We start from the raw sequence: 16,646 nt of genomic DNA on the forward strand, positions 1-16,646 counted from the left end.
TCGTGCAAGAGAGCATCCACACTGCAACAGCGCATAGAAAAAAGCAATGTGCTTTTGCGAATTAGAGCGTTCAGACTGCATGGACGCTTTCTCAAAAGGAAACAGATTGCTTTTTACAGAATGGTCACCAGGGCACCTGTGCTTTTTTTGATTGACTCTTTTTGCACAAAAAAACCCCTGTTCCCCATCCACATACACCATTTTGTGCAAGAACCCTTGCACAAAAAGGAATTATTCCTCATAGAATGAGGAATACCTATTGCGCAAAAACCCCTCTGCTCTTTCGAATTTTTTTGCTCAAAAACTCACTTGAGGTGTGGACACTCTGCAAGTTTTTGCCGAAAAACAGCCATTTTTCCACAAAAACTCTGTACTGTAGACATAACCTTAGTTACAAAGGCTAGGGCTGGGTTTCGGAAGTAATTGTTATGAATTTAAAGGGTTTTAGGATCTGGCAAGGGCTGGAAAATATTGTGAGGGAAAATGTTTTGATGAAAGGTTTTTTATAGATTTAGCTAATGGAACCCAGCTTAAATTTCTAAAATATTAATATGCTGTGGTGCAAGTTATGGGTCAAATCCAGTTCACCTTACTCACATGAAGTCAGCAGGACTAATTCTGTCAGAGCAACTCAGGTGAGGAAAACTTAGGCCTATGCTTTTGTTAAAATAGATGGGTATGTAAATAAAAACCTGAGTAATTTCAATGAAAATTTTCTAAAAAAAGTGAACATTTTCAACTTCTGTCATTCCATAAAACAATGAACTGGAACTCCATGTGAAGTGAGAAAGGGTAAGGCAGCTGTTCCTGCAGTATCTCAAATCATCATTAACTTAGGAGCTGGGGCTATGAAATTCAACAGTGTAAAGTATATCCCATATCTCTTCCCTAATCCTCTTATCACATAACTTGGTTGGTTACAAACTGTTCATGGATCATCTAAGACAGGGGTGGGGAACCTTTTTTGGGTCATTGACTCACAGAAAAATCAGTCAGGGGCTGCACACCAGTGACAAGCAAAAAAAACCAAAAAAACCCCAGAACCCTTACTGACATGGCTTCTGACAAAGAAGGGGAAAGATGCTCTCCACAATACCCTCGTACACCAGAACCTAGGAGTCCTAGGCTAATAGATTTTGTGTGCTCCAGCCCTGCGGTAGGGCTCCCCAACGCTGGAGGGAGCCATGAGACTCAGGGGCCAGATCCAGGTAACCTGGGGGCCCCATATGGCCTCTGGGCCTGAGGTTCCCCACACCTGATCTGGGAAGCACTGACTTGGTGTTACTTCTATTGGATAATATAGTTAAGGGTTGCATGCAAAAAATAGCAGCTGAGATTGAAGGCATGGGCAAACACTAAAATTCCAACAAGTCTGAATTCTTTAGTCACAATTTCTGGGCAGTTAGAGGCCATTTTGAATATGTTTTGTGCAAGATGATGAAACCAAGAAGATATTTAATATCTCACTTACTCTAATATGTATATTTTAAAGAAGTATTAAAGTAAATATGGTGAAACAATGATGTTTCGATCTGGTTTTAGATATTAAACAAATTCAGCATCTGTACATTGGGATTTGGTGTTAATGAGTGTTACTTGGAAATTGTAATTCATGTTCAGTTTTCAAGACATTGCACATTCTGGTTATCCAGGGTTTGGGTTCAGGCCCATCTGTCTGGAGCTGAATTTGTTTGCTCCCAAGATTGTTTCTTTGTGCTTGCTTGGTTTTGTTTTGCTAAGTTGTGCTGTTTTCAGTTCCTGTACAATAACTATTTTGCTAAGCTTGTACGCATGAAGGTCAATTTCAGGTCAAGACAGTATCTTTCTTATAATGTGGAATGCAGGGAAGCCTTTTCTCCCACTAGATAATGATTCTCCAAACGTCTGGAAAAATCTGGAAAGTATCAGAAATAAATAATTAGACCATAGTTTTAAAGTCTATTCTTTTATGTGAGAATCATTCATATGTACCTTAAACATGGGTAAAATGCCCAGCACCCTGGGGAAAAAAAGCAGTTATACCCATGCCAGAATGGAAGGGGATATATTTTTTTAAAAGTTGGTTTTAAAGTAGGCTGACAGGATTTAACCACTTGAACAGCAGGAAATAAAACCCATTTTTCCAGTTATTTTTACATTTAAGCTATATTTCTATCATACAGAACGCCACGGGCTTTTCTTTCAGTTATTAACAAGAATTGCTCAAACCATTTTATTGTGATTTCAGTTTCTAAAATAATTAGTGTCATTATGTTCTGGGACAACTCACAGCTCTGCAGTGGCTGCTGCTGTTTTATGAATGCTTCTCCGAGAAGTATAATGTAAAGCAGTGGTCCCCAACGCGGTGCCCACCAGGACATTTATGTGTGCCTGCCGAGTGACCAGGGCCAACCCAAGCCATTCTTGTGCCCCAGGCCCAGGGCACGCGGCGCATGCGCGGCCCCACCCCCAGCCATGTGGCTCATGAGCAGCCCCGCCCCTGGGCACCCAGCAGCCCCAAAAGGTTGGGGACCACATTGTAAAGCTTAGCCACGGCAGCGCTTATAGTAGTGTGTTCATAGTACTGGTGCTGGGAGAGAGCTCTCCCACTGCTCTATGTAAACCACCTCCAGGAGGGGAGTAGTTGACAGTGCTGGGAGCCTGTTTACTTGGCTCTTTACAGCACTGTAACTCTCTGTGCTTTGGGAGGAAGGGGGAGTTCCACATCCCTGAGGCTACGTCTACACTGCAGAGTTTTTGCACAAAAACAGCTGTTTTTATGCAAAAACTCATGGAGCGTCTACACTACAAGTGCATTTTTATGCAAGAAAAGTACAGTAGATCATCAGAAGACAAGGCTTTTTGTGCAAGAGTTATTCCTCTTTCTACAAGGAATAAGACTTTATGCGCAAGAGCTCGTGCGCAAAAAGGCATGTGTGGATAGGCAACAGGTGCTGTGGATGGCCAACATGTGTGGAAAAAGCACAGGTGCTCTGATGGCCATTCTTTGAATGACCATCAGAGCTTTCTTGAGCAAGAGTGTCCATGGCAGTGTGGATGCTCTCTTGCTCAAAAGCACATCTCTTGCGCAAAAGTACATGGCAGCTTGAATGCGCTCTTGCACAAGAACTTTTTGGGGAAGATCTCTTCTGCAAAAAGTTCTCATGCAAGAAGCCTGCAATGTAGACATAGACTAAGTGAGACTGGCATTAATTTGCCAGTGTAGGCAAGCCCATGTACTTCTGCCTCACTGCTGTGCATTTACTTATGCTTAAGGTGGAGATGTTTTTTCTGTTGTGCTGGCAACCCATCCATCTGACATCTGACTAAGGTATTAGATAATCCTGATTATGTTGCTGTCCTCCAACACTATTAGAAAGGCAGACACTCATTCAGGACTCAGTTCAGTCACAGCCATGTTCATTGGTAAAAGTGGTTTCTATTAGCTAATCATGAAGTTATATTACAGTTGCCTGTACACACTCTAAACACATTTGAGAACCAGATGCTGTAAAAACAAATAGTAAGAGACAGTCTGTGTCCTGAAGATCTTGCTTTCTAAAGTCTAACTCAAAGAGTGGGAGAGAATGAAGTGACTTGCTGGAAGTCGCACAGAATGTCAGTGGCATAGCTATGAATAGAAACTCTTCATTCCTGTTGCAGTGTCCTTCCTATTCACTAGACTATGGTGCCTCTCAATGCTATGTGAGTAAGGGTGATGGAATCAGACCCCCAAAACACAATAGGTTTGTCCCACAGAGTAAAGGCAACTAAGATAGGTTCTGGGGTACATTTTCAGCTGACAGTGTCCAGATAGCAGTGCCACTGATTAACAAAAGTCTGGACAGTAGTTTGTCTCTAAGGGTACATCTACGCTGTGGTACTATTTTGGGATACTTCCGGTACCCCTGAATAGCTATTCTGCATCTTGACAGCACGGCTCTTATTTTGAAAAACCTTTGAAATAGTGTGTGCGCTATTCTGACGTCTCTGTAAACCTCGTTCTGTGACTATTAAGAGACATTTTGGAATCACGGATTATTTCAAAATTTGGCTTTGTATAGACAGCACCAAAATATAAAATAAGCTATTTTGAAATACACTCAAAATAAGCTACACAATTTGCATACTGTAAATTGCTTAGCTTATTTCAAGCTAAGGGTGCTGTGTAGATACATCCGAAGAGAACTGTGCCTGAGAAAGTAAGGCCTTTACAGAAGTCTCTGCAGCTTGAAGCATTTTCCTTTAGTCTTGTAGAAGACTGTGGGGCTCTTGCAGGCCTTTGACTTTTGCATATTCCCAAAGCTGGTAATCTATTTTCATCTAGCTAGCGCTAGTGGGATTTTAGCACCAGGGGAAACAGTCAATGTTAAGTCTGAAGAACAGATGGCTGATAAAAGTAATATAGCAATAGCTCATGTTAATACTGTAATAATGGGGCCAAGTGTATTATTTTTTATACAGAAAGAGCTGTTTTCTTCCAAAACTCAAACTCAACCCAAGCTACAGCTCTTGTGAGGTTTAAAAAGTTGGGTTAGTTACAAAGGCAGCTATGTAAAGCCTTCTGATCTCCTCCATTTATCTTCTCACAGTAAAAGCCATAGAGCCACCACCTTAATGGAGCCCACTCAGATCCTGGGGAACTTGCTAGAGGTTCAGGGCCATCTGTACAGAGACCCCAAACTTCCGGCAGCAACCTCAGTTCTTTGATCTCGCTGATCCATTGGAGACACACTATCTAGGGGTCACATATCTTGGCCTACGTGACCAGAACTAATGAGGGGTGAAGTGCCAGGACCGATAAGACAGACAAGGGGAAGAAAAAGGCTTTGCTCCCAGGCTGCCCACTTTTTCTGGCACACATTGTTCCCATACACACACACCTCTATGTAGACTTCTGATTTGCAGCATCCAGGGAAGAGTGGAGAGGGGTGCCACAGAGTTGTCTGAGTTCCTGTGTCCGCATGGAGCCTTCTGAAAAATAGCTAAGAAGAGACAAAGAGTGTTAAATTGTGATTTCATCATTCTGAATACAAAACAAAACAGACACCAGATTCACAGGAAGATACAAGGGAGTGTCAGGGTGGTGTGTGCTGGAAACCACCTTCAGACCTCCTGGGCATTGTATCCAGACAGGAACCCCCTGTAACATCCAACTTTGCTTGCCTGGAAGCGTACAGGGCACACAGAGCACTAAAATCTCTGACAGAAGGCCCGGATATGCAGGCTGCTGTGACCCTGGATGGCTGTAAACAGAGATACGCCAATTGCTGACCAAGAGGCTGCCAAGGAGTGCCCTTGACTGAAACCTATATTGATACGAACACACACTGTCCAGGGGGAGAAATCTCCCATCCAGTAAAAAAATGTCCAGTACTCACAATTTAGTTATCTCTCTTGCAAGTGTAAATTAAGTTAAAACTCCCTTGTAAGAACTGGCGTCACAAAGACGGACCAACACAATTTGGCATCTTAGATAAGAAAGAGGATCCGGGCCCCTATGGGTATAAAGATGGGTCCAGCAGCACACTTACTTTGAGCGTCAATCTACCGTCTATCTTTTGGTCGGGTTAGGTGATTGGCCTCTCGAGGTTCCACAGGGATGCCCACCTCGTATTCGTCTTTCCTAGGAATTGAGGGACCGGCCCTGGCCTGATACGCTGGAGTCGAGAGGCAGAGAAGGGGGTAAAAATTGTACCTGGATATAGTCCTTTGTCTTAAGTGTACACATAGACTTAGAGCTCTTTAAAGATTAAGCTGTCACTTGGTACCATTATTTCTATTTTCTATCTTTATTTTCTTTGTAACCATTTTTAAGATCTATATTTGCTAGTAGTTAAAAAATAGAGCAATAGCCACTGTAACCATATGGTTTATAAGCTTCTTTAATAAACTTGTAACTGTTTAAGCTTTAACCTGACTCCTTCAGTTGCTGTAACAGAACCAAGCACAATTTAAAAGAACTTCAGCCGGTCATAAGGGACAGATATAGGAAGAGCTGGGGCATTTGGATCGAGTTGCTTCCAGAGGACAGATCCGTAGGGGCATCTCTCAGTCTTCCCTAGGCTGTCCGCTGTGAAGGGATCCTGTATCCTAGCAATTAAAATCTGAGATGTAATAAGCTCTTCCTATAAACTCTGGAGCGTCTGTCAGCCTGTTGGCTGCCCTCCACAAAGGGATCCCAATCCTAGCAGACAAAGACACGGACGTTAAACTCCTCGGGGTGCCCGTCAGTCTCTCCTAGACTGCCCACTGCGACGGGGCCTTGTGTCCCAGCAGTTAAAGACTCTGGTGTAACACACACACACACACTGCCCTGAACATCGGCTGACAGGCATGCATCAGTTGCAAAGACTTCTCATCTGGCATCAAGAAACTAGTGCAAGTTAATTTAGTGATATACTGGGTATCACAGTTTATTATGTGTTAGGGAAGTGTCCCGGTTTGTTGAAGTTCAATAAAGAAATCAAGAACACTTGAGCCTGCTCCCAGTTAACATAAATGTGCCATTGACTTCAGTGAGAATAAGTTCTGGACTTTTGTTCTTACAGCCAGTAAATACACATCATGGCTGTTTCCCCAATCTTGGAAAGGAGTGAGAACATCATTTAAGGTGCTGAGAGCCCTCAGCTCTTAAGGAAGCCAAAAAAAACCCTTTAAGGACCTGGAAGAAGGTGCTTAGCACCTGACTAGCTCAGGCCTTAGGCTTGCAATAACCAGTATCAACTCTAGAAAAGTGGCTCACAGACTAAACGATCTGGAAGTGAGAAGAGTTGTTTCCTATATCCGGTTAACAGCTGAAAACTGGAGCAGATAGAAGGATATGGTCAAAAATTAAACCACTAGTGACATTTGTTAACTAGCATGTGCTAGGTGCTGCACAGAAAGCACTGAAATATACAGCCCTATCCTATAAAATGTAACCACCTAAATATTAGATCTGTGATCCAAAGGAGGGTGATATATAGTTGTGTACCTTGTGAATCGAGGACCTTATAATAAATATTGGGCTATATCATGGCATATTGCCCAGCTTCCCCAGCCATGCTACCACTTGAGCTAGCAGCACCTACTTTGTGAGTGATGCTGGACTTCTGTAGTTCCTAAGTGAAAGGGAAGTTGTGTTCGCATGGCACCATAACTACCCCAGCCACTAATCTTTCAATTTCCACCTGGTTCTGTACAGGTTGTACCTCCCTTAACTGGGACTCTCTGGTCCAGCAACATCTGTGGTCTGGCAGAACCAGGTAAAGAGAGGTTAGTTCATGAGGCAGGAGTGTTGTGTGTGTGTGTGTGTGTGTGTGTGTGTGTGTGTGTGTATATGTGGGGGGGGGGGGTGTCTAGTGACTCAGGGATCAGCAGTGGCTGCGGAGCTCTGGCCCCGGCCATAGCCAGGGAGCTCCAGCCCTGGCTGCGGAGCTTGGGGTCCAGCAGTGGCAGCTCAGGACCTCCAGCCTGGGGAGCCACAGCCGGGCAGGCAGCAGTGGTGCTGCACTAGAGCCCTAGCAGGGGGCAGGAGTTCCGCACAGGCCATGTTGGGAGGAACCTCCCCTGGTGCAGGAAATCCCCTTGATTGGGACCGGTTAGGTCCCCAGAGTGCTTGACAAGGGAGGTCCAACCTGTACTGGCTTTTACCAGCTTTTTCCAGCCTATATCCTGAAGCTGGTCCCTAGTATAAGCAGCTGTAGCTCCATGGAAATTGAAAGAATAAAACTCTGTATCTGAGCATCTACTGACACAAGGTCAGAATTTGGCCTGGGGAGTGTAAAATGGTGTAGTTTATCTGTATCTCTGGCTTCATGAGAAACTGCATGGAATTTGGACATAGTGAGGTCATACTGCTAGAGATGTATGGCAGCAGACAGCTGAAGCAAATTGCACCCACCTGCACCAGGCAGTTAAGGGCAGAATAATGAATAATCATCTCTCTGTTTTCCCTTATCTAGCACTGGCATGATGCCTGAGAGGCACACAGAGAATATTTGCTTCTTCAGATGTTTTTAGGTTGCATCTGCAGACTACGGATTAGGTGGGGGGTTGAAAAATTGTTGCTATTCTGTATACTAAGAGCATGTTCTCAAGACTAACCTGTCTTGAGCCCTGTTATATCTGACGTGCCACAATGTAACTAGGGGTTCCTATAGTAACTTTACCATTTGATATACTCGTTATTGAAGAAGAAGAAGAAAACTCCATGGGTCTGATCATTTCTGGTATAAGTCAACTGAAGGAGTGAAGTCAACTGAAGGGAGTGGGTGAATTTGTCTGTGTGCTTCTTTTGAGCTTGTCACACTTAAATAATAAAAAGTACATGTGGCAGGATCATGAATGAGCCCGATTATGCTCTGGGCTATGCTGGTGTAAATTTTGATGTGAATGACAACAGATTCTAGATCTTACCATATCTATTTGGCTCTCTCCTGCTTTGCTCTGAAAATTTATTTTCTTCTGTTCTTGTCTTGCTTGCTTTTACTTTCCTATTGCCATTGCCTGTCTTGTCTCTTACCCAGAAATCTGCTTCTGCTGCCAGAATTGTTGTTTTCTTCTCCCCACTTGGTCTCATTTATTTTTCATTTTTCAGAGAAGAAGGCTGACAAAATGAGCATTTTTTTGCTTGTTCTCAAAAGGTCACTCAGTGAAGGAAACAATACTTTGTAATGCAGCTCACAGAGAGTCCTGCTGGGAATTGTACTTTTCAACTGTCTTCACTGTATGCCTTTAATTGTCTGTCTCTTTTTACAATGTAAGAAGTTGAGAACAGGGTTAGGCCATCACAGGCCACATGCCTGCCCTTGTTTTATTTACAGTAGAACAGAATGTAAAGGGTTGTCAGCTTGTTCTTCATTGACATCACTATTGTGATGTGACTCTCCTCCCTTCTTGGGGAAAAATGATTCACATAACTGGTTGTTCATTAAATTAGTGATTGGGAAATGGAGGTTGTACTGTATCTTAGTTCTCTTTCATTGTTGTCTTCCCATATCCTCTGCCCTATCTTTTATTGCAAATCTAGGTCACAGGTTTTCAAAAGTGACTCGTGGTTTCAGGGATTCAATTTGAGACCCATCAAAGAGATCTGTTTTTCAGAGTGTGGCTGCTTGGAACATTCTGAAAATCAAGCTTAAGGAATCTTGACTGAGGCATCCCAAAATGGAGGTACCTAAAATAAATACTGTAGCCTCATTTGAAAATTTTGGACTAGGGATCTCGTAAACTAAGTTATACAGAGCATAGACTCTGTCATCACCTCCTTTCCCCTTTCACATTGTAGGCACATTTCTTCTCATACCTTTTATACCCCTTAATCTCAAAGGGCCAAATAGAGGTACCTGTTGTGTTGAATACAGGCAGTCCCCGGGTTACGTACAAGATAGGGACTGTAGGTTTGTTCTTAAGTTGAATCTGTATGTAAGTCGGAACTGGCATTCAGATTCAGCCGCTGCTGAAACTGATCAGTTTCAACAGCGGCTGAATCTGGACACCAGTTCTGACTTACATACAGATTCAACTTAAGAACCCCAGGCATCCCCAAGTCAGCTGCTGCTGAAACTGATCAGCAGCTGATTCCAGGAAGCCCGGGGCAGAGCAACTCTGCCTCGGGCTTCCTGTAGTCAGCCGCTGGTCAGTTTCAGCAGCGGCTAACTTGGGGACGCCTGGGGCAGAGCAGCTCGGGTGCTGCTGGGTTGGTCCAGTAGCGCGGCTGCTCCTCGGCGCTACTGGACCAACCCAGCAGCACCCCAGCTGCTCTGCCCTAGGCGTCCTGATTCAGCCACTGCTGAAACTGATCAGCAGCGGCCCCGGGCCCTCCGCGGCTTTGCTCAGTGTCTCCCTGGTCTGCAGCTGATCTGGAAGCGGTCGCGGGTCCGGCCCCGGGTCCTCCGCCGCTTTCCTCCCCGTCTCCCTGGTCTGCTGGCTCCCTCAGCAGACCAGGGAGACGGGGAGCAGCTTTTCTCGCCCCGGAGGAGGCGGGCGGCGGGACCAGGCGTCCCGCCGCTCCAGTCCTCCGGGGCGAGAAAATCCCCGTTCGTAACTGCGGATCCGACATAAGTCGGATCCGCGTAACTCGGGGACTGCCTGTACATGCAAGCAGCAGGAACAGAGGTCATCTGGGCCTATGCTTCCTCCTCCGCTTAACTCACTATTTTGCCTTTTCATAAAGCACATAGAAGCTTGTGGGATTAGCCCCTTTATTTGTAGCATATTTTGATCAATTGTCATTGTAGTTTTAAATGTAAGAGAACTGGTTTTGTTACTGAGTAACAGTTGCTTTTCCATATGGAGGTGAAAAAAGCATCTCCATGCAGGCATTTCCTGATACTTCTGTCTGCCAAAAGTAAAGCAGTGGAGCAGGAATGGCCGTGGTATTAGGACAGGCTGATGCATGTAATGCATATCATTAAGAATAGTTTGCACAAAGAAATGGTTGTTATTTTGCCTAAAGATGGACTCAGTAGCTAATTAAGCACAGACTTTTTCCATGGTTATATGCAGTTTTTGCATTCCTATAACACAAACTGTTTTAGAGGGTAAGTTAAATACAGACTGCATTGAGTTTGGTAGAGAAAGTTTAAAGGTCTGCATTTTCCCACCATAGCTATTTGATATCAACTGCGGAGTGGGTGTGTGTGTGTGTGTGGAAGGGTTATGACCTCTTTTATTTTTACAACCATTGCCATGATTTCATAATGCTGGCAGCAGTCACTCCAAGTGAGGGGCTAGATTTTATTACTATAATGATATGCTAGAATGTGGGCATAAAACAGAAACACTTTTCTATAGATAATAAATGCCAATGGCAAAATCATTTTATTCAACAAATGGTCTTTTAGCAGTGGTTTGAATATTATATTAACCCCAGTAAAAGCTATGCCAAAAATGTTATACTGTACATGGGGCAAGTGCTGTGTTCTTACAGTATCTTTGTTCTAAGAAATGAATATACTTAGCAGTTAAAATATGTACAATCATAGAGACGTAGGGCTGGAAGGGACCTCAAAGGATTACCTGAGCGCCTTCCAGTAGTGCAGTAAGTGACATGACTAACATCAATCAAGTGTGTGGTTTGTTGCATTGGCACTGATTCCATGGGTGCTCTGGGGCTAGCGCACCTACAAGAAAAAAATGGTAGTTGCTGACTGGGTACCCAGTGAGTGGAGTGCCTGAGCAGAGCTGGGGTGGGGGATTATAAATTATCAGTAATTCAACCACAAAGTACCATTGCTTCTGTTTTATATATCAATAAGTCTTTGGTCAGACTGAATTAAAGTTCAGTCCCCAGTGCTTGTCACTAGTCCTTACTCCACTGACAGAAATGCAGATGTGACAATCCGGATCCAGCCACCCTAAGGAGAGAACAGAAGGTTTAACCCTCCTTCAATAAACTATTAAATCAGTGGACTGTTCACTATGATATTACACAAATGTATTGAGTAAGTTGTTTCCTGAAACATAGCAATGTTCTGAATGTGGCAGTCATGGGATATGTACACAAACCATCCTTATTAATATATACATTTGTGTGTATTGAAAACTGTGCTTGTGAACTTCAGCTCCACTGTACAGCAAAGTGGGGAGCAGTCAAGCAGGGAGGGGCACTTCTCAAGCCAATTATTTACATGAAACCACCTTCAAGTACCCATCCATTGTCCAGCCCAGGAAAAGACAATGGTGGACCAATAAAGTAATGGAGAGACATTGAGACAACTGGGAATTTCCCCACGAATACCTAGAAACCATCTTCAAGACAGACCCAAGAAAACCAACAATAGAACACCACTTGTCCCCCACCTACAGCCCCCAACTTAAACCTGTCCAACACATTATCAATAAACTACAACCTATACTGGAACAGGATACTAAACTCCCAGAGGCTCTGGGAGACAGACCCATAGTCTCCTATAGACAACCACCTAACCTCAGGATGATTCTTACTAACAATCACAGGTGTGGAAGAAAACATTGTCCTCACTCTGAGTTTGTAAGCAACAAGTAGCCAGAGGCAGTTTTATTATGAGCTGCAGCAAGGGAAAAACACTAATACCAACCTGGAACCTTCCCTTGCAACAAACCCCGTTACCAGCTTTGTCCACATATTCAGTCTGCTGATACTATTATTGGACCTAACCAATTGAGTTATAAGATCAAGAACACATATTCCTACTCATCCAGAAATATAATTTATGCTATCATGTGCCGAAAGTGTCCGTCTGCTATGTACATTGGACAAATGTCTCAGACACTTCGCCAAAGAATCAATGCCCACAAAACAGATGTTAGACAGGATCATAAAGAAAAAACAGTTTCTTGCCATTTCAACCAGAAAGGGCATTGTCTCAATGACTAGATTACCTGCATCCTGCTTCAAAGACCTTTTCACATCAAACTTGAAAGAGAATCCTCTGAACTGTCATTCATGCTTAAATTCGACACTTTACACCTCGATCTAAACAAAGACATTAATTATCTTACCCATTACAAAGATAGCTTCCCCAATTATAACCTCTAATATCATTAGCTCACAGACATTTACCTCCCCCCCCTTCTGTTCTGAAATGTGATTTGTCCTTTTCATATGTGTTAATTTTTTTGATTGTATCCTTTGGTATATATGGTTGTGCCAATTTTCTTCCACTATTTGATCTGAGGAAGTGGGTCTGGCCCACGAAAGCTCATCATCTAATAAACCATCTTGTTAGTCTTTAAAGTGCTACATTGTCCTGTTTTTTGTTTCAGCTACACCAGACTAACACGGCTACATTTCTATCACTTTAAAATTGAAGGCATTTAGAGCGAAACTGAGGGAGAACTTGTAGGCAGGAAGTTGTCTGTGAACACTAGATTCCTCCTGTGGGTAGGGGGGGGGATGTTGGGAACCTGTTCAAAGTCAGTCAGTAGCTGAGTTGTATGAGGAAAAGGAAGTGCAAAGCCTGCTTTGAATTGGTGATTTTCTATTTATTTTGGTTGCCAACCCTCCAGGATTGTCCTGGAGTATACTGCATACAGGAATTAAAGATTAATGTTTAATTAAAGGGTGTGTCATGTGCTGAAACCTCCAGGAGTTCCTCCAACCAGTGCTTTTTTCATGACAGTACTGCCCAGTATGTAGTACTGGCACCTCCAGTAAGAGCTTACCTGGAAAGAACGGGGCGTACCGGCACCTCTGTATGTAAATGTTCGACAGTTGGCTGGGCTGCATGTCTTAAAGGGGCCATGTCTCTTAAAAGGGCAATGTCAGCCCCACCCTGGCTTTTTTTGGTTGGTTGGTTTTTTGCTCAACAACTTTTCCCCTGGAGTAGTGACACCTTTTTTCTACAAAAAAAACAACACTGCTTCCAACCAAACTTGGCAACCCTATTAAATAAACTCTTTGTTTATTTTTAGCCCAAGCATGTCTCTCATGTGCAGACTGTATGGATGGAGGTGAGTGCCAAAATAAGCCGATAGCTGGGGGATGAACCATAGGGGAATGGCTGAGGTGTCCAGTGCTTAAGAAGTCAGGCAGGAGGGATTTAGGGGAAAACTTTGGACTGAAGGGGCTGTTGGAGTCATCCTGCAAGGAGTGACTAGCTTGGTGAGAGCCAGGGTGAGACCGTATGGTTGTGAGCAGGCTGCCCATGTCAAGGAGTCATAGCCACATGCCTCCCGGACACCTGGAAGTGACAGAGAACACAGTGACAGGATCCTTCCCTAGTCTAAGTATATCCCCAAAATATCATGTGGCATTTGTCTAATGTCTACCCCGGTGTAGGATCCTCTTGACATGGCACTGACTGCTGCTATCCCACTGCTTGTATGAGTGATTGCCCCAGGACTAGGAGAGAAGGGGAATCAGTAGCTCAGACCACTGTCTATCATGCTGACCAATAAAGTCCCATCTTTTGTCTCTTGACTTAGACCGTAAACTCTACAGCGGAGGACTGTTTATTTGTTCTATGTTTGTACAGTGCCTAGCACAGTCAGACCTGGTCCATGACTACGGCTCCTGTGAACAAGAGTAATACAAAAAATAAATAATAAGGCAATTTATGTAAGAATTTGCCACTGATAAGAATAATGTTGGCAGAATAGCACCAGCAGGGTTCAGAGTCCTGTGCTGCATGCCCCACCAGTCACTGAGAATACAGAACCCTTTTGATAGCAGAAAAAGGAATCTTTTGTAAAAGAGTATTATTTATATTGCACCAATGGTGGAGGGCAGGGGACACAAGGAAGCAGTTCTAAAGAATTTAGAATCCAAAGATATGACTCTGCCACCCATAGCTTCTGATTTCAATAGGCTTACTTGCAGAGTAGGGTGGTACCCCATGTAAGGATGGCAGAGTTGGGCCCTATGTTATGATAATGAAAGTGGCGCAAAAAGGGGGAAATCACAAAGCTTAGTGCTACTGATTAAACTAAGAGAAACCCTCAGGGCACTCACAGGACTCGCTGTTGGCACCAAATCTTTTCTGACGAGGAAGCGGTGCTTTGTGCCTGTGTTTACGCATGCCCTCTTGGAGACTGCAGATAAAATACTGAAGGGGATGATATTTTCAAAAGAGGTTGATCAGTTATCTAACCCAGTGTTCAAGGGAAGATGCCAGGGCGCCCCTTTTAAATGGCTAGCAGGGGTTGAACTTACCTTTACAACTTGACTCTTCTTCTTTCCCTTAGTCATTGTCTTTTCCATGCTTACTGTTCAGTTACACATTATCCAACAACTGCAGCAGTTCTCTATTTTCCATTCTCAGTCTCCGCTGCTTCCTGTAGCTCCCATTGGCTATCCATGGCAATGGGAGTTGCAAGCACCTGTAACGGGAGAGGCACAGGTAAATTGAACAGCAGCAGCCTGCTAGGGGCTAAACCACTGCTGGCAAACCACTGCTGTCTTATTGCCCACCTCTGGTCTAGTCCAAAGTGTTTAATGATCAGTGAATGTTCTGGTTTATCTCATGAGAAAGGTGCAGCACTGTTCATTATGCTGCATGATCACTCAACTCACACTTTGGGAAACATTGAGAGCTAAGCACAGTTAGCTGCCTGGTCATCACCTTTATGTAGTTTCTCATCTAGACTTACAGTCCTGAAAACCTTACTAAGACAGTATAGCTGTGTCTACACTGGCCCGATCTTGTGCCAAAGCGGCTGCTCTTGAGCAAAAACTTGCTGCCTGTCTACACTGGCCGTGTGTTCTTGCGCAAGTAAACTGACGTTCTACTGTATAAAATCAGGGCTTCTTTTGCAAGAACTATGATGCTTCCGCTCAGGAATAAGCCCTCTTGCGCAATTGAATTTCTTGCACAAGAAAGCCCTATGGTTAATATGGCCATCAGAGCTTTCTTGCGCAAGAGAGCATCTACACTGGCATGGATGCTCTTGCGCAAAAGCACATCTCTTGCGCCAAAATACATGTCAGTGTAGATGCTCTCTTCTGGAAGAGTTTTTGCACAAGAACTCTTCCGCAAAAGAGTTCTTGCACAAGAAGCTGCCAGTATAGACGTAGCCTATGGGTTCTCATGATACAGGTAAATACAGGCAAAAGCTTATTTTAAAGTACATAATTTATTGTAAAAATATATTAAGGAAAACAAGACAAAATTATTTTATACACAGCAGGCTTCAGCTTAAAAATCTCTGAGATACCTTAAATCACAGTAACTTGCCCTAAGAAACAGTGGGGATTTTCAATCCCTTAAAGAACTTCTTCCTCTGCTGTTGCCAATGCTGCAGTGTAGATTCAGCCTCTTTCCCAGCATGCTCAGCAGGTAGCTGGTCCTTAAGACCAGTAGCTGCAGTCCCAAAATTACCATTTTGTATCTGGCAGCTGTAGGCTCTACCCTCTCTTTTGGAAGTAGAATATTTTTAATTCCTGTTATATTTTCTTCAGTTGCCTCCTATCTGCTCTTTCTGAGGAACTGACAAATCATCATATGAAAACACTTGTGAGTACTTTTTTTTCTTTCTAAGATCTGACCTTGGTCAGCTTCCCTTTGGCTTTTAGTCAGTTTCACTTTCCAGGTCTCATGCTCTAATTTAAAGAAACAATGAGTAGTCCTGTAGCACCTTAGAGACTAAAAAAATATATAGTATCATGAGCTTTCATGGGTAAAACCACATCATCAGATGAGCAGAGAGGAAGTGGGTTTTGTTCATGAAAGCTCATGATACTGTATATTTTGGTTAGTCTCTATGGTGATACAGGACTGTTCTTTAAAGTTACAGACTAAGGGGCTACGTCTACATTGGCCCCTTTTCCGGAAGGGGCATGGTAATTTTTGAAATCGCAATAGGGAAATGCGCGGGGGATTTAAATATCCCCCGCGGCATTTAAATAAAAATGTCCGCCGCTTTTTTCCGGCTTTTAGAAAAGCCGGAAAAGAGCGTCTACACTGGCCCCGATCCTCCGGAAAAAGCGCCCTTTTCCGGAGGATCTTATTCCTACTTCAAAGCGCTTTTTCCGGAGGATCGGGGCCAGTGTAGACGCTCTTTTCCGGCTTTTCTAAAAGCCGGAAAAAAGCGGCGGACATTTTTATTTAAATGCCGCGGGGGATATTTAAATCCCCCGCGCATTTCCCTATTGCGATTTCAAAAATTACCATGCCCCTTCCGGAAAAGGGGCCAATGTAGACTAGCCCAGGGTGTGTCTACACTGCACCATTATTTTGAGATAACTAGCATTATTTCGAAAT

General features: G+C 43.6%; 1 long non-coding RNA gene across 2 annotated transcripts; it reads right to left on the reverse strand.

Moving 5' to 3' along the window:
* Positions 1 to 1,414: 1,414 nt before the first annotated feature.
* LOC112544105 (uncharacterized) lies at positions 1,415 to 12,423 on the reverse strand. 2 transcript variants are annotated; one of them, XR_012904514.1, is made up of 4 exons: positions 12,328 to 12,423; positions 10,984 to 11,087; positions 4,863 to 4,964; positions 1,415 to 1,894 (listed from the first exon to the last, which is right to left on the reverse strand). It is a non-coding gene; the product is annotated as an uncharacterized LOC112544105 (long non-coding RNA). The 2 variants fall into 2 exon arrangements; XR_012904513.1 differs by lacking the exon at positions 12,328 to 12,423 and adding an exon at positions 11,195 to 11,323.
* Between the last annotated feature and the right edge of the window lie 4,223 nt (positions 12,424 to 16,646).

The sequence above is a fragment of the Pelodiscus sinensis genome, chromosome 6, assembly GCF_049634645.1.
Source record: "Pelodiscus sinensis isolate JC-2024 chromosome 6, ASM4963464v1, whole genome shotgun sequence".
NCBI lineage: Eukaryota > Metazoa > Chordata > Testudines > Trionychidae > Pelodiscus > Pelodiscus sinensis.